This window comes from Scyliorhinus canicula, chromosome 3, assembly GCF_902713615.1.
Source record: "Scyliorhinus canicula chromosome 3, sScyCan1.1, whole genome shotgun sequence".
NCBI classification, from domain to species: domain Eukaryota; kingdom Metazoa; phylum Chordata; class Chondrichthyes; order Carcharhiniformes; family Scyliorhinidae; genus Scyliorhinus; species Scyliorhinus canicula.
In genome coordinates this window covers 268066350-268084770 of record NC_052148.1, presented here as the reverse complement: position 1 = coordinate 268084770, position 18421 = coordinate 268066350, and the positions used below count along the sequence as shown (strand labels likewise).

Here is an 18421-nt window from a genome sequence, read left to right as displayed (position 1 = left end):
GTTACTCATTGCTCTGTGCTGCAAGAGGAGTCTGCAGAAACCTCCCACTGGAGTGGACCATCACTCCATTACAAATAAACACTCCCTGGGCTCTGATTAACCCATGTAACATTCAGGGCACGTTTCCCTTCTCCTTCCCAAAATGCTGCCAACTTGGTGTTCAAACAGAAAACAAAAAAAGTGGGATGAGGCAGGAGGGAAGAGAAGGGAAAGGAGAAACAGAAGGAGGGGGAAATAAAGGGAGGAAGGAAATAAAGCGAGGGGGAATAGAGGGAGGGAGAATGTGTGAATGGAGGGGGGTTAAGGGCGGTGATGGAGGGAGAGGGAGCGAAGGAGAGGGAAGGGGACTGTGCAGAGGGAGAGCAAAAGAGGGGGAGGTTGGAAAAGAAAGGCAAGGAAGGGAAGAAGGAAGGAAGGAGAGGGAGGGAAGGAAAGGGGGGGGATGGAGGAAAAGAAAGGAGAGGAGGGAGGGGGAAGCAGAGAGGAAAAGAGAGGGGGAGAGGGACAGAAGGAATGAGGGAAGAGGAGGGGAGAGAAAGATAGAGGGGAGGGGGGGGAAGATAGAGGGGGGGAAAGGAGAGAGATAGGGAGAGGGAAAGAAGGAAGGAAAAGGAGAGAGAGAGGAAGAGTGGGAAGAGAGAAATCCTGTGACTTGCCTGCAGCACCGTACAAATGATGTGCCTCCTTACTGGTGCTGCTCGCTATGCAGGGCTGCCTGTCAATGCTGATTTGCTCTCAGGCACGGATTACATGTGATAAGGTCTGACCTTATTTAAGTATTCACACATTAAGGCCCCTCATAGTGAGCAGCTGAACACAAAAAGCCCCTCAGATGTTCAGGGCATCAATCAGCTTCACAGTGGGTCGCCTGCCAAACCCTGCCATTAAACTCAGGGGGAAGAGAACGAGAGAGAGAGAAAGGGGCGGCTTTCAGTCTGAGTCCGACTTAATAATGTCTTGAAAAAAAAACTGGCCACGGTCCCTCAAAACTCAATTGTCTTCCACCTCTTTCAAAACACTTGCTCTTAATAGCAGTTATAACGACAAATATCTTTCTAGTCATTGTTCAGGTAAAATTCCCTTTAAAGTTTAAATTCCTACACCTGTGGTTGCTTTAGGGGCTTCTTTTTATTGTTGAAAACAAAAATAAACCTGAATTAACAGTCCACCCATAATCATGTTAAATCCTTATTGTCTTCTTTTAGTAACACAGCACCTCCCCCTCCCACCCCCTCCTCTCCCCTCGCCCCCTCCCCTCACCCTCCCACTCCTCCCCCCACCCACCCCACAACACCCAACTTCACTCCTTGGGTTCAAGCGCTTTTTCTTCTCCGGAACAGCAGTAGCTCAGCCTGCTTGCTTAAACAATTCGGCCAGCTGCCGTACAAAGGAAAGTTAAAACAAACACGCTTTCTGGAAAAGCAAATGACGGCAATGAGTGACAGAGTGCAGGGAAAACACAGCCCAGCTAAAAGTGGAACTTTAAATAAACAAGAGGGAGAGAGAGAGGTGTTTGCGTGTGTCCTTTTAAAAAAGGGAATTCCTGCAGGTAAAGCAGGCACATCGCTCACGCTGCAATACCCAACTGCAGCTGATGGTAAATTCTGCCGTGGACATCGTCCCACTTTGAGGAACTTCCTCTCCCATCGCTTGGGGCGGGATTCTCCGTCGGATGACGCGGGAATCTGGAAACGCGATTGGGCGGAGAATCGTTTTTGAGGCCGAAATCGTGGCGGGCGCCGGTTTTGTGCCAAATCGCAATTCCCCGTTGCTTCGACAGCGGTGTCAATACGTTCCTGAAAGCATGTACAGTAAGCATGTACATGTTGGCATATCACTAGCGGGCCTGATCCGGTATTCTCCGGGGCCTCTGCGATTCTCTATCTCCACTGGAGCGAAGTTGCGACGTCGAGGTTCACTTATGCTTTTACAAATTGAGATACAGGCGCCGTGGCTGCTGAGGGAGAGACAGGGGGTACAGAAAGTGCCCAACATCGCCATAGTTTGCTGGCAGTCGTGCCATTGGCCTGGGGGCTTCTGCCAGGGCTGGGGGGAGTAGGGGCAGGTGGCTAGGAGGTGGGCTGTGGGTTTTGGGTGGACGGGCACGGAACACCATTGGCGTGACCAGCAAGGCAGCCATGCAGCTGCACACGCTGCTGACTGCCAACTGTAAACAGGTCGCATGGGTCCCCCCCCCCCAGGCCACCCCTCTGGCCCGAGCCAACCCATCAGTGAGTTGGGCGCACTCCAGCACAACCAGTGCCATCTTATTGGCTGGGGGAGGAGAGTGTGTGGGGAGTGAACTGTGTATACGCGGCTGCAGCTTGTCAGCCTCCTGAGTGTCAATCACGGACCCGGCGAATCCAGCACCGTTTCTCATTGGAATCGATTGTGTTCCACGTGGTGCTGATGCTAGCCCCTCACTGGTCACTGAATTGGCCCAGGTGCGGTGCCAGTTTTGCTGTCTTGGAAATGCACGAATCCTGCCCCGGCACAAACACTTAGGGCTGGATTCTCCGATCGGCAACGCCAAAATCCCATTTGACGATCAGCCGGGGAATCCATTTCTACGCTGGAATTGGGGTGGCGCAGTTTTTACAATGCTCCGCCCCCTCAAAAACTGCGTCCTTGAGGAGTATGCCACACGCCATCGGGGTGGCCTCAGGACGTCACCTGAGGCCCTCCCCCGGTGCTCCGCTCCCGATTGGCAGAGTCCCCGACGATGTGGGACACGTGTCCTCTCAGTTTTCAGGGACCTCGCGTGGCGGCTGCGGACTGTGTCCAGCGTTGCCACAATCGGGGGGGGGGGGGGGGGATAGCTATCCCGCTGGCAGGGGGTCTTCGGCAGGGGCTGGGGGGTATGGTGGGGGGGGGGGGGTGGTCCGGGGGTGGCGAGGGGGTTATAGGGGGACAGTTCTTTGGCAGACCGGGTCCGCGAGCGGCTGGCGCCATGTTGTAGGCGCAGCCACCGCCGGGCGCCTGCACGACCACGGACCCGGCAATTCTGCAGCCATATCCACAGGTGCTTTACGCTGGCTGTGTGGCTGCTAGCTCCCCCCCCCCCCCCACCAAACGGAAGATCAGTGGAGTAGCCGCAGAATCGGAGAATCCAGCCCATTGTCTCAGGAACGGAGAATCCTGCCCCTTAACTTTCAAAGATTAGAAATAATGAGATTGTTCCTCCCTTTCCCACCAATAAGGGGAGATGGTCGGTGTAGTGATCATGTTACTGGACTAGTAGTCCAGAGACCCAGGCTCATTCTTTGGGCATTGTCATAACCTGCATCCGCATGGGACATATGGAGTGGGAATGACTGTATTTCCCGTGTCCCCTGGGGAATACAGGCTTCCTCGCTAAGGGGCAGGGGAAGTGCAATTAACATTGTCCATAAGGTTGGCCAGCTCAGGACTAGCTGGCTCAGTGTACCTTAAACCTTATTAACAAACCTATGTCTCTTTTGTGACAACTTGGTGTGGACTCCCCGCGTCTTCATAAATGGAATACGAGCTCAAATCTGTGAATTCCAGTTGGTGGAATCTAAAATTCAATTATTGAATGGGGAATAGAAAGCCCATCTGTCTCAGTCGTGGTCCTCAGTAAAGGGTGAGAACACATTGGAGAAAGTGCAAGAGAGGTTTACAAGAACGGTTCCAGGGACGAGAAATTTCAGCTATGAGAATAGATTGGAGAGGTTGGGACTGTTCTCCTTGGGGAGAAGGAGGCTGAGAGGAGACTTGATAGAGGTGTTCAAAATCCTGAGGGGGCTGGACAGAGTAGATCAGGGGGAACTGTTCCCCCTCGTGAAAGGATCAAGAAAGAGGGGGCACAGGTTCAAAGTAGTTTGCAGAAGAAGCAAATGTGTTTTTATAAAGCGAATGATTGGGATCTGGAATGCACGGCCTGAATGTGTGGTGGAGGCAGGTTCAGTCGAAGCATTCAAGTGGGCAACTTATCTGAATAAAAACAATGTGCAGGGTTACAGTGGGGATTGCACTAAGTCATGCCGGTTTGGAGAGCTGGGCCAAATGGCCTCCTTCTGCACCATTAACAACTCTGTGATTGTGTGATCACGGGGATCCTGACAACCACCATCAATTGTCGTAAAAACCCACCTGGTTCACTAATGTCCTTTAGGGAACTTTGCCGTCCTTACCCGGTCTGGCCTACATGTGACTCCAGACCCACAGCAATGTGGTTGACTCTTAGCTGCCATGTGATTATGGCCCAGCAAGCCACTCAGTTCAAAGGCAATAAGGGATGGGCAACAAATGCTGGCCTTAATTGCCAGCAATGTCTACATTCCACGAAATAATAAATTAAAATAGACCTCTTGCCCTTGAAAGTTCTGCACTCCTTCAATTCTGGCTTCTCATGGGAGAGTTACAAGACTAGGGACACCATGGTTACCATAGCAACAACTTGCACTTATTTTTTTATCATCGATCGACAGTTCCAACGTGCCACAGCAGAAAAACGCACTGACCTCCTCAGAAGACAAACACGGGACACAACCGACAGAGTACCAGAGCGGAGAAACTACAACATCTTCTTCGCGACCTTCAACACGTCATTGATGAAGATGAGCATCTTCCCAAGGTCATTCCCACACCCCCACTACTTGCCTTCAAACAACCGTGTAACCTCAAACAAACGATTGTTTGCTGAAAACTACCCAGCCTTCAGAACAGCGACCACGATACAACACAACACTGCCATGCCAATCTCTGCAAGATGTGCCAGATAATCGACATGGGTACCACCATTACACGTGAGAACACCACCCATCTGGTATGTGGTACATACTCGTCCAACTCGGCCAACGTTGTCTACCGCATACGCTGCAGGAAAGGATGTCCTGAAGCGTGGTACATTGGTGAGACCATGCAGACGCTGCAACAACGAATGAACGGACATCGCGCGACAAACACCAGGCAGGAATGTTCCCTTCCAGTCGGGGAACACTTCAGCAGTCAAGAGCATTCAGCCTCTGATCTCCGGGTAAGCGTTCTCCAAGGCGACCACGCAGAATCGCTGCACAGAAACTTATAGCCATGTTGCGCACACATGAGTGCAGCCTCAACCGGGACCTGGGATTCATGTCGCATTACATTCATCCCCCACCATCTGGCCTGGGCTTGCGAAATCCTACCAACTGTCCTGGCTTGAGATAATTCACACCTCTTTAACCTGGGGTTACCCCTCTCTCTGGATCTGTAAAGATTTAATTGCCTGCAAATGCTCACATTCTAAGCATTGTCTGGCATCTTTGAATTTGTCTATATATATGTTTCTGGAACATACCTCTTCATTCACCTGAGGAAGGAGCAGTGCTCCGAAAGCTAGTGTTTGAAACAAACTGTTGGACTTTAACCTGGTGCTGTAAGACTTCTTACTTTATTTTTTTCATATGTTCCTGGGATGTGGGTATCAGTGGCTAGATGAATATTTATTGACAATTTCTATATAGTAATGTAGAAAACGCCCCAGAACATAGAGGTGTGATTATAAAAAATAATTCCTTGAGCGATTTATTTGGTTTCTCTCTTATTTTGGGATCTGAAATAATTTTTGTAGGTTATAAATTAGCTTCCACGTGTTAAGTGGTCTAGGTGCCTGATCCTGATCTGAAACCAAAGATGGGCAAGGACATAAATGGATATGATCCCTTAGATTAGAGACCCTTGCTGTTTGTCTTTGATATCAAGAATAGGTTGTCCAGCATTTTTTGTTTCAGATTCCAGCATCTGCAATAATTTGCGTTTAACTCTGCCATCCTTTATGGAGCATCACGGATGCAAAGGACTCACAAAGTTCCACAGTGTGGATTGACGATGACCCAACTTCCCTGTAAGCCATTCGCCATCCGGCTATAATCACACTTTACTGCTCTCTTTATCATAGGTGATTTGGGGAAAAAAACTGCTGGGTTTTATTCAATAGAGAGCTATGATGATAGATAGATAGTCAATTGAAATGTTAAGACAGGGATAAGCTTCCAAATACTTGCTCACCATAATTTAGGCTTTAAATACCTCCACTTAAACAGATTGAAAAACAGAGAGGACAAACAATGAAAGTGACCTGTCTCTTTCTGGGCACAGGGTGATGATTACTACCCAGAACACAACACAAGAAGTAGGAACAGGAGTAGGCCACTCAGCCCATCAACTCTGCTCTGCCATTCGACCAGATCATGGCCACTCTGATTGTGGACTTACTCCATTTTCGGCTTGTTCTTGTCAATCACTTGTCAATCAAAAATCTGTCTAATCCAGCCTCAAATATATTCAATGACCCAACCACCACTACCTCTTGGAGAAGCAAGTTCCACAGACTAACGACCCTCACAGAAAAAAATTCTTCATCTTCTTCTCCTGAGCTGAGATTCGCATAATTATTAATACTGTGTTCCCTAGTTCTAGACTCCCCCACAAGGGGGCATACCGCAATGGTCTCAGGTCACAGATGACAGCTTAATGTTTTCTTCATGCAGGATAGCAATAACCTGCATGTCTTGTTCAAATTAACAACTCAAGTATGCGATGAGTTAAACAGTGGCACGTCAAGAACAACGTTAGCAGAATTGAAGGAGTGCAGTTTGTAATATATTGATCCATAACTTAGATTTGAAAAATAATTGCAGGTTCCTACTAACTATGTGACGATGGTGTGATTGTTGTTATGTATCCTCATAAACAACTCAGAGGGCACAGAACATCGGCATTGGCATTAACAGTCTCTTCCTGCCTGAAAATTACAGACAGAAAGAACCTTTGCGCCTGTTCCAGCTAAGCAAAATAAATAACAGCCATTCACTGGTTCATTTTGCAGGGAAATCCCTTGACCAATCAGAATCAAGCTGCCTGGTTTAAATTTCAGGGCAGCACGGTAGCATTGTGGATAGCACAAATGCTTCACAGCACCAGGGTCCCAGGTTCGATTCCCCGCTGGGTCACTGTCTGTGCGGAGTCTGCACGTCCTCCCCGTGTCTGCGTGTGTTTCCTCCGGGTGCTCCGGTTCCCTCCCACAGTCCAAAGATGTGCAGGTTAGGTGGATTGGCCATGATAAATTGCCCTCAGGGTCCAAATTGCCCCATAGTGTTAGGTGGGGTTTCTGGGTTATGGGGATAGGGTGGAGGTATGGGCTTGGGTAGGATGCTCTTTCCAAGAGCCAATGCAGACTCGATAGGCCAAATGGTCTCCTTCTGCACTGTAAATTCTATGAAAATTCAAACAATGTTTGGCAGTTTACTGTTAGTCACCATCAACTGGTGCATCCACAATGGCAAAGACAGAGTCAATCGCCAAACAACCAGCACTCTCTTTCCATACACAATAAATTTGTTGTTTTCCTTTACATTGTATTCTTGTGAATTATCCTGATGATGGCAAACTCATGGGAAACTCATGCCTCTTTTGTCAGCAATGCACAAGATTGAACAACCAAATAACTAAATTGGGGAAAATTGCATTGTGCATTTTGTCCACTTGAGGCTACCACACATACATGTACCAGCAGTGGGATTCTGCAAGGAAGAGATAATAGGGATCCATGTTCATCGGCCCGTACAGCTCCACCTCTAATGCCGCTTGCTCAATAGAACTGTTTCTGTCCCAAGAACTTCAGATGAATGCAGCAACATGGCAGAGTTTTAAGTACAAATAAATGTGTCATGCTTATTAAAAGATCACACACCTGTGCATATTCCATTAGATGTCCCATGCCCACAGTTATGATGGAAATTGCCGATGCAAACTTGTCACTCTGTAATTATATTTTCTTTTTTTAAATAAATTTAGAGAACCCAATTATTTTTTTTCCCAATTAAGGGGCAATTTAGCATGGCCAATCCTCCTACCCTACACATCTTTGGGTTGTGGGGGTGAAACCCACGCAGACATGGGGAAAATGTGCAAACTCCACACGCACAGTAACCGAGGGCCGGGATTCGAACCCGGGTCCTCAGTGCCGCAGTCCCAGTGCTATCCACTGCGCCACATGCCGCCCGTAATTATATTTTCTGACTGTTGGTGATGCTGTGGTGCCTCAGTTTTAACGTTCCCAGCTCCTCTCCTTGCTCTACAGAGAACCCCGAAGCTTCAATCACTCTGGGCAGGATTCTCTCATCTTGAGGCTAAGTGTTGGCGCCGTCGTAAACGCCGTTGCATTTCACGACGGCGTCAACATGCCCTCAGGAACAGCAATTCTGACCTCTACAGGGGGCCAGCACGCATTGGTGCGAGCAGCTTCAGCTGCTGATAGCGGCGCCAAATGGGCGCCGCGGGTCTGCGCATGCGCAGTGCGACCGGCGGATTGCGCACATGCGCCGTGGCTCCCTTCTCCGCAACACGGTGTCGGGCTACAGGGGCCGGCGCGGAGCAAAAGAGGCCCCCAGCCCGAGAGGCTGGCACGCTGATCGGTAGAGCCCGATCACAGCGGATCGGGGTCGGGCCCCCCTCACCACCCCCCCCACCAGGCCGCCCCCGGATGGATGCACGCCGAGATCCCGCCGGGCACGACCACATGTGGACACCGCCGGCGGGACTCGGATTTTTTTTTTTACGGCCACTCGGCCCATCCTGGGCGGAGAATCGCCGGGGGTGGGGGGGGCGGCGCATAGCGCGGCCCCCAACCGGCACCGCGCCGACAATGCCGCCGCCAATGGCGCTGATTCTCCGGTCTCCGGGGAAGCGGTGGACCGGCGTTGCGTAATTCGCGCCCGGCCTGCCGATTCTCCGGCCCGGCCTGGGCTGATATGAATCCCGTCCTCCATTTAATTACTTCACAAGTTGCCAGGCATTTATTGCTTAACCATAGACAACGATGCAGAATCAAAGTATTGTACAAAAACTTGCATTTGCATAGCGCATTAACGTGGCAATACAATCCCACCATGTTTCACTGGAGTGTTACCTAACAACCTTTGAGCCACACTGAAATACTGGGAAGTGCAACCAAACATTGTGTCAAAGAGGTAGGTTACATGGAGTGTTAATGAAGAAGAGAGGCAGTGAGGTTTAGGATGGAATTCCGGAGTTAAGGACATAGACAGCTGAAGACATGACCACGAGCAGTAGGGTGAGAGAAATCGGGGGGTGTGCCAGCGGCCAGAATTGGAAGCAGGGAGAAGCAGGAGGGGAGAAGCTGGAGCGTAAAAGCGTCGAAGGAGGTTACAGGGATACTAAATGCTGGCTAGCGAGCTGGTCAGCCCCTGGGAAGAGAATACAAGAATCTTACATTACGTGGACAGACTGGATAAACTGGGGATGTCGGCGGAGCAGTGAAGGTTCAGGGGAATACAATGGAAATGTTCACAATTACAAAGACTTTTGATCGGATAAATAGGGTGAAGGTGTCTCCACTGGGAGTCGGGGTAACCAGAGGGAAATCATTTCAGATAATTGGCAAAAAAAATAGCCCTTGGGAGAAGAGGAAAGGTTTAATTTTACGCGGCCTTGTTACAATTTGCAGTGCACTGTTTGAAAGGGAGCTAGAGAAAAGTTCAAGAGTAACTTTCAAAAGGGAATACGGTAAATACTCAAAGAAGAAAACTATGTGCATGGGCTATGAGGAAGGTCTGTGGGAATGGGACTAAATGGATAGTTTCACAAAGAGCCGGCAAGCAGAAGATGGACTGAATGGCTTCTACTGCAATAAATGTCACACTTCACTGAGGCCCACGACAAAAAAAATAAACCCATCGAGTGAATTCTTAACTACTCTCCGACTTGGGAGGCTTAATTGTAGATGATTATTGTAGGTTGTAAACTTCACATCCAAAAGTCAGAGTTTCGTTAAGTGCAATAAGTGAAAGTAGATTAGCTTAAAGGAATGGATTTGATCTTCAATCAGTACAGCACTTTGAAGCAGGTTCTGAGTCTGATTAAGGCTCAATGACGCCGTGTGAAAGCCCATACACCTCTCACTTGCGTTGAATGGCATGTCTACTCTGATACTGCAAAAGTCCCATAGGATTTGGACACTCTCAACTTTGTGTCCATCACTCTCAGGTCCGATCCGCACAGTTCCTTAAGTCTGCATTCTGTTATAAGAACCATGAGCAAGGGCAGGGAAATTGAAAGAGAAAGTTGTCCCAAAAACATAGCAAAAATAAAATAACATTTCAATTAGCGTGGCCTGTCAAGGTCCTGCAGCATGTCGGAGGGTCAATCTGTGGCACCTCAGAGTCAGGGAATACAGTCCAAATTCCCTACCCTGCTGAACCCCAGTCTTGCTACAATTCAGAGTTGTGACGTGTAAAATGTGTGTGGAGCATCAGTGGTACCACCTTGGCAGAAAGATACCCAACATCTCAGATATGAAGTGTAATAATGACCTACAGTCTTTATGTGGACAAAATGCACAATGCAGATTTCAATACACTACAATTTCCAGGCAGGAAGAGACCATTGATGCCAATGCTGATGAGCTGCAGCCTTTGAGATGTTGTATGAGGGTACTTGACAACAATCACATCAGCATCACGTAGCTCGTGAGAATCTGCAGACATCTTTCAAATTTAAGCTATGAATAGGGAGTTAAGGACGGAGGATCAAACCTAAAATGATTTCATGCACCCCGTTGTCAGTAAACCCTGTGAATGATTGGGGTCCGAGCTTCGGGAAGGGTGGGGTCCTTGGAAAGCCATACCCTTGTCCTTACCTCTGACCCCACCCCTGCATCCAGGGGCTGGTTTAGCACACTGGGCTAAATCGCTAGCTTTTAAAACAGACCAAGGCAGGTCAGCAGCACGGTTCAATTCCCGTACCAGCCTCCCCGAACAGGCGCCGGAATGTGGCGACTAGGGGTTTTTCACAGTAACTTCATTGAAGCCTACTTGTGACAATAAGCGATTTTCATTTTTCATTTCATTCACCCCTCTCCCCGCAAACTCTTTTTTTTTCTTTTATAAATTTAGAGCACCCAATTATTTTTTCCAATTAAGGGACAATTTAGCGAGGCCAATCCACCTATCCTGCACATCTTTTGGGTTGTGGGGGTGAAACCCACGCAGCCACAGGGAGAATGTGCAAACTCCACACGGACAGTGACCCAGAGCCGGGATTCGAACCCGGGTCCTCAGCGCCGTAGGCAGCAATGCTAACCACTGTGCCACCGTGCTGCCCTCTCACCGCAAACCCAATCCAACAATCCCCATGCTACCTTGACTCACCTCTGGTCTGGAGTCCCACAATTTCTCTGCACTTCTGTTGATGCAGTGCCAACATCAGCCAACGCTCCCGCTGGTGCGGACAAGGAGCCGGCGGCCTCTGATTGGTGAGCACCTCTTGGTTGACAGAACTTCCACTGCCAGGGTCCTCAGTTGCAGGGGGAGGCCTGAAGGTGGCCATCTAAGTGCCTGTAGGGCAATTCATTCTCTTGCCTCCTTCATGGAACTGGGGCTCCCTGCTGAATCTCCAACCAGTGGATGAAACAAGCCTCCTATCTATCCCCCTAACATCAGCCAAACAAAATCCAGCCTGCTGTCTTTCAAATGAGACAGTGAACTGAGGTGCCTTCTGCACTCACACGTGTATACAAAAGATCCTATGGCACTGTCTGAAGAAGCACAGGAGAACTCTCTTGGTCAAGGTTTTTCCTCAACAAGCACAACTAAAACAGATAATCCAGCCACCGTCTCATTCCTCTCTGTGGGGGTTTGCTGTGCACAAATTGTCTACTGCATTTCCTGTTTTGTTATGCTCTTGACATAGCATAAGCTGCTTCCTTGATCTGCACTCTGACAAAGGAAGGTTCAGACTTGGTGATAGCTTTAACACATTTATTAAACTGTTAACGATTCTCCTACTTGGATTCGACTCTCCTGTTAATCCTGCTGTAGCTACTCAGACTGAACCAGTCTGCTACAATCCAGGTGGTGGGTGTGATGTGTTTCAAATCAACTCTGTGTGCACTCTGAATGTCTCCACTGGAAAGATGAAGATCATGTGTGCTGTGTCCTTTTATATGGATTGGTGTAATGCCCCCTCTGTGGTAGTGTCACCTCTTGTGTGTGTCATAAATGCCCACTGGTCGTGTCCTATCTTACTGGCCTATAGGTTGAATGTCTGTGTGTCATATCTCTGGTGCTCCCTCTAGTGTCTAGCTAGTCTATGTGTATTTACATTAACCCCTTGTGTACTTACAGTGATGCATATCACCACATCCCCCTTTTTTCGTGTTACATATTTTCTGTACAGTGGTAAAGAAAATTGAACAAAAACAGGTAGATAAGTGATGCTGTGTACAAGTTATGACAACAGTGAACATTAAGCAGTAAGTCCAAATCATATGCATGAGTACAAAAGTCATTAATTATTATGGTCGAGTGTCTTTCTTGTTTGGTTGGTGAGGTGGTGATGTTGATGGTGGCATTGCTTTGTAAACGCCATCAGCGACCCTGTGCGTAAGGAACCAAGAAGTGGTCAAATCACTTTGTTGCCTGATTTTGAGACTTTTTTTCTTCCGATGCGTGTGGTAGCAATGTATGCAATCTGTGTCGTCCTGCCATGGTATGCCATTGTACTGAGCTGAGCAGTAACAGTGTCCCTCATGGGCAGAGTTGTACCATGTCATACCAGTCGTTGTTCCAGTGGTGTTGCGTTTGTCGTGCTTGTTGTCGACGCTGTTGCCTTTGGTACGCCTCTTGCTATTGTTTTTGATGTTGCTCTTGTGTTGGTTGGTTTTGTTGTCGTGTTTGCTACGCTCAAGGATCACACTCTGGATAATACGAGTCCTTCACAGTTACTCGTGTCAGCGTGCTTTATGGCATCTACTGTTTCCTTGAGCATGCTGTCATTGAGTTCACAGTGCTCCCCGCCTGGAGTCATGTCCAACTTACTTGAATCAGCTTCGGCTTGTCAATGATCCCTGTCTGGAGTCATTGCAGGTTCACTGGAGTCAGCTGAGATTTCTTGATGCTCCCCGTCCGGAGTCACTTCAGGTTCACTTGAATCAGCTAAGGTTTTGTGATGCTCCACGCCCGGTGTCAAAACATTCAGGAATGCATTTGCTTGTGGAGAGGCTCGAGCGAATGAGGTTTGAAGTAACGTGGTGTCACCGGAGTCACCAGTAGTCTCACTGTGATCGTCGAGTGCCTCTGTACACACTAGCTGAGGTCTGTCACGTTGCATATCTGGTATGGGAAGTGGGATGCCATCATCACTTGTCGCACATACAGTGGGTAGAGCCACATTAGCTTCTCTTCGTTCACTTGAGCTGGGTAGACTGTCAGTCTTCTTCTGGTGGCTCAAACAATCTGGGTGGACTGTCATAGTCACTTTGTTATTCACTGGAGCGTGGTAGACTGTCATAGTCTTCTTGCTGTGCACTTGAGCATGGCAGACTGTCATAGTCTTTCTGTTGTTCACTTGAGCGTGGCAGACTTGCATCGTCTGCTGCTGGTTGCTCCGAGGAGGTTGCTAAACCCTCATGGTCTTGTTCATGCAAGGACTGCGCTTTGGAGTCTTGCATTGCTTCTATCGTGGAGGCTGTCCACGAGCTCGCTGTGGAGGCTTGTGATACTGGAGTCACTTTCTGTGGGAGACATGCAGTTGTCTCGCTGTGGAGTCTCTCATCGCTTTCTGTGTGGAGGCTGGGACCCTTCGTGGTGCGTGGACCCCTCTCTGTGTGGAGTCGAGGACTCTTCACGGTGCGCGGACCACTCGGTGTGGTAGCAGACCACTCTCTGTGAGCTTGTACAGCTCTCTGTCTCTTGGTGTCAGGCCGCAACATAATCCTGCACTGAGTCGGGATGTCATATATGCTGGGCTGAGGATTCCCCAACCCGAAGAACCCATCGTCGGGGTCTTCAGTGTACAAGACGTCTAGTTGCGGTTCGGATTTGGTACTGGGGTAGCCACCTCCCAAGATGAAATCTTCGTCTGAGTCGTTGTCTTCCAAGACCATATCATCACGTTTTGTGTCAGAGCAGGCATTGGGCTCGCGATGTCCAAAGAAGTATTCAAGGTCTGAGTTATAGTCTTCAAGGACTGTATCATCACTTTGGGCGGTGCTAACTGCTTGTTGCAGGGTTCTGCGGAGGTTACTTTCAGCTACTGGTCGAATTTCAGGCATTGTACTGTCGTTCCAGGTGAAAGAATTGGGTTTTACAGCTTTAAATTTTTTTTCCGTGTTTTGGGACTTTTCCCCTTTAAGTGGGCGTGGTCCGGGGCCTCTGACGTCATTAAATGTGTGACATAGGTCGTAGGAAGTGATTGGGCATGCACAGATCGCTGTTCCTTTACTTGGGGCCTTTGTCTCAACTGCGCATGTGTGGCTCCTTTTCCAAGATGGCTGCCAATGTCTGTGTGTCATGTCTCTGGTGCTCCCTCTAGTGTCTAGCTAGTCTACGTGTATTTACATTAACCCCTTGTGTATTTACAGTGATGCATATCACCACATTTCCCACAGCAAGACGGTGACTGCACTCCACAAGCATTTTACCAGCTGTAAATTGTTTTGGGGTGTCCTGAAATTGTGAAAGGTGCTATGTGAATGCAAGGCTTTCTTTAAATTGAGTTCGCATTAACTTGACATTTTTTGAACACATTCTCAGAACAGTTTGCCCACTCCAGACTCCCAGTTACAGTTAAAGGAAAGTCAGGTAAACTCGCAATAACGGGCAGGGAGAACAGGGTATTCTGATCGGGTGGAATGAAGAGGGTGGTGTTTTGTTATGCTCTTGACGTAGCATAAGCTGCTTCCTTGATGTGCACTCTGACAAAGGAAGGTTCAGACGTGGAGATAGCTTTAACACATTTATTAAACTATTAACAATTCTCCTACTTGGATTCGACCCTACTGTTAATCCTTCTGTAGCTACTCAGACTAATGAACCAGCCTGCTACAATCCACGTGGTGGGTGTGATACTGAATCGACTCTGTGTCTGTACTCACTGAGTGTCTCCACTGGAAAGAGGAAGATCATGTGTGCTGTGTCCTTTATATATGGGTTGGTGTAATGCCACCCTGTGGTAGTGTCACCTCTGTGTGTATCGTGAATGCCCATTGGTCGTGTCCTATCTTACTGACAGGTTGAATATCTGTGTGTCATGTCTCTGGTGCTTCCTTTAGTGTCTAGCTAGTCTACGTGTACTTACATTAACCCCTTGTGTATCTACAGTGATGCATATCACCACAGGTGGGACGTAGAGGGTGGGATAATGAGTGTTCAAGTCTGACGACCCTGACCGATATATGAAATCCAGGTACGACGTACAGAAAGCCATCAGGGATGCCAAAAGACAATACCGCATCAATCCCAGGCCAAAGGCACAAACCCACAACGTCTATGGCAGGGCTTACACGAGATTGCAGGCTATAAAGCAAGGCCCGGCAAAATATCTGGGGCTGGAGCATCCTTCCCCGATGAACTGAACAAGTTCTATGCCCGCTTTGAGCAGTCAGCCAATGTATCAATGCCACCTGCCCCAACAGCCCTGGACACTCCCATACCCACTGTTCCAGCCTTAGAGATAGGCAAGAGCTGCCTTCTTGCAAGTGAACTTGCGGAAAGCGACAGGCTGTGCTGGATAATAAACTGTAGCCGGGAGAGATTGCAACAAAATGTAGCAACCTCAAGAGTCAGATGGCCCAGTGTGGGAGGGATGTGGAGGGGGGAAGGAAGGGATTTTGCATTGAGACAATAAATGTATGTGATATTGAAAAAGGGGGTTAAGGGGAGGAGAAAGGTCCCAGCCTAAGTTGTTGAGCTCAATGTTGAGGCTATTCATCCAAGGTCTGTTCTGGCCTTTTGAATGAGAATCCAATCAATCTCACTCCATGCATAGCTCAGGAAATTGGGCTCTGCCTTAACTAATTCATGTTTAAAAAGTTACGATTGAATCTCCTTCTTTTCGTGCAGTGCCTTCCAGATCATAATAATCAACTTAGAACATAGAATTCCTACAGTGCAGAAGGAGGCCATTCGGTCCATTGAGCCTGCAATGACCCTCTGAAAGAGCACCCTACCCTTGGCCCATTCTCCCACCCTATCCCCGTAACCACACCTAACCTGCATATCCCTGGACACTAGGGCGATTTAGCATGGCCAATCCACCTAACCTGCACTTCTTTGGACTGTGGGAGGAAACTGGAGCACCCGGAGGAAACCCACACACACACACGGGGAGGACGTGAAAACTTCACACAGTCACCCGAGCTGGGAATTGTACCTGGAGCTGTGAGGCAGCAGTGCTAACCACTGTGCTATCCTGCCACCATATTTCATTCTGTATTGCTCATAAAACAAATTATTTAATTAGAATTTTTTTCTGGGTGTTATCTATTACAATAATGGTCCCCAAAAAGGACACTTGTTACATTAATTTTATGCTGATATTTCATTACGTTGGGGCAACCTCATGCCTCTCCGACGGGCCAATCAGACAAAGGGCTATCCGAGAAGACACCAGAAATGGTTACTTGAAGTTAGCCATCGGCTGGTAGTTTATAAACGAGGTAATGCAGGTATTTTTAGAACTATTCGATCAAGTTAAAACTCCCAGTGTACAGGACAGTGCCTCACACCAGTCTAATTGAATAAAAAGACTCACATATATATCGTGTTTTCTCATGGGCACCGGATGTTTCAAAGTGCTTTACAGCCAATGAAGTACTTTTGAAGCTCAATCACTGTTGTAATGTAAGAAACGCAGCTGCTAATTCGCGCACAGCAAGGAACAGCAATGCGACAATGATCAGATACTCTGTTATTGAGATGTTGATGGAGGGATAATCCTAGCGTTCCTTTATCTGTCTGAGGATTGGCCCCACTACGGACTATCTTCCCCCCCCCCCATGATTTCCATTTTTAACACATTACAGATTGCAATAGCTATAATTTCTGCGCAGAGAGTTTGCATATACCATGAATGAATAAGGGTTGCCAACTCTGGTGGGCACAGTAAGAAGTCTTACAACACCAGGTTAAAGTCCAACAGGTTTGTTTCAAACACGGGCTTTCGGAGCGCAGCTCCTTCCTCAGGTGACTTCACCTGAAGAAGGAGCAGTGCTCCGAAAGCTCATGTTTGAAACAAACCTGTTGGACTTTAACCTGGTGTTGTAAGACTTCTTACTGTGCTCACCCCAGTCCAACGCCGGCATCTCCCCATCAACTCTGGTGGGACCTATTCCTGGAGATTCCATCATCTGACCTCCTGTCGCAACCCCCTGGCCACATCCGTGTCATTGGTCCATCCTGACAGGCTACCATGTTCCCCCCGCCAATCGGAAAGCAAACAAACTGCATTACTGGAGGGTATCATTCTTGACTGTCAGTTAAGCAGCCTTGGCTCACACATTCCCAAATATTTTTGATATCGAACAAACAAAAGTCTTCAAAGCTGTCCCATCAGGCGATTTCAGCGTCATTTCATTTCCCAATAAATAAACTGGAAGGCTCACTTAATGCTCGGTTATCTGTTCCGCGGCTGTTTAATGTCCCGCTATCCATCCCTAGGGACTGCTTAATGCCCCATTATCTACCTCCATCACAACTGGTTACTTAAAGGGACTCTGTCAGCTGTAAAAACTGTCACACAAAGCAATTTTGAGGTTGGTAAACAGAGGAAACATAAGATTATAGGAACGATGAAATCATTGAAACCAGCATTACAGGTTGATTAGTTTTGTTGCTTTGTTGCGAATGCTGAGTCAAACCCATCAGTCATAAAATAACTGGGGACTGACTGAGCAATAAACATTCCTTCCAGTATTCCATAACTTTAAAAAAATGTCACATAAAAGGGGCAGGGGAAGGAGGCAACAGTTTTTACTCCAATGGCTTAAACCGTGGCAGCCTCTGAAAGTGTTTGTTACAGGCGTGATGAGGTGGTTAAAACCTGCTATCGTGAAAAGCTGCCTTCTCAGGAACCACTCACACCCTCGCCCCTCCTCACCAGCTTCTAATGTGCTCGCAGCAAACACTGTCGGGTTTGTAGTTGGGGAAAGAGGGGCAAGGATGAGTGAAAGGAATTTCACATTCTGGAGAAAGCACTTAGTAATAATATTATAATAATCGCTTATTGTCACAAGTAGGCTTCAAATGAAGTTACTGTGAAAAGCCCCCAGTCGCCACATTCCGGCGCCCGTTCGGGGAGGCTGGTACGGGAATTGAGCCCGCGCTGCTGGCATTCTGCATTGCAAGCCAGCTGTTTAGCCCACTGTGCTAAACCAGCTCCACTTGAAAGGATCACTTTGAAGGTGTCACTGAGGTCAGGTCGAAGACACTCAGCCGAGGAGGGCTGGCTCCCAGAACCACACGACATGAAAATTAAAAATCCATAAATTTTAACCAAATTCGTCGCCAAAAGGCAACCTGATTTATGCCAGGATAGCTCACACTCCGAATTGATCTTTCGGTTAAGATGCTGAACTTGTCTGCTCCCTCAGACAGACATCATAATAATCATTGTTATT

General features: G+C 48.1%; 1 protein-coding gene across 3 annotated transcripts in view; it reads right to left on the bottom strand.

Annotated features, from left to right (window-relative positions):
* The window catches only part of bmpr1ba (bone morphogenetic protein receptor, type IBa), a 536867-nt gene that overhangs the window by 143238 nt on the left and 375208 nt on the right, over positions 1 to 18421 (bottom strand). The window contains exon 1 of one of the 3 annotated variants that reach the window (XM_038792774.1): positions 6 to 299. The exons of the other annotated variants lie outside the window; for them this stretch is intronic. The gene's annotated coding sequence lies outside the window, so the exon portion shown is untranslated. Of the gene's footprint in view, positions 1 to 5; positions 300 to 18421 lie in introns of those variants that run through there. 3 annotated transcript variants of the gene reach the window in all.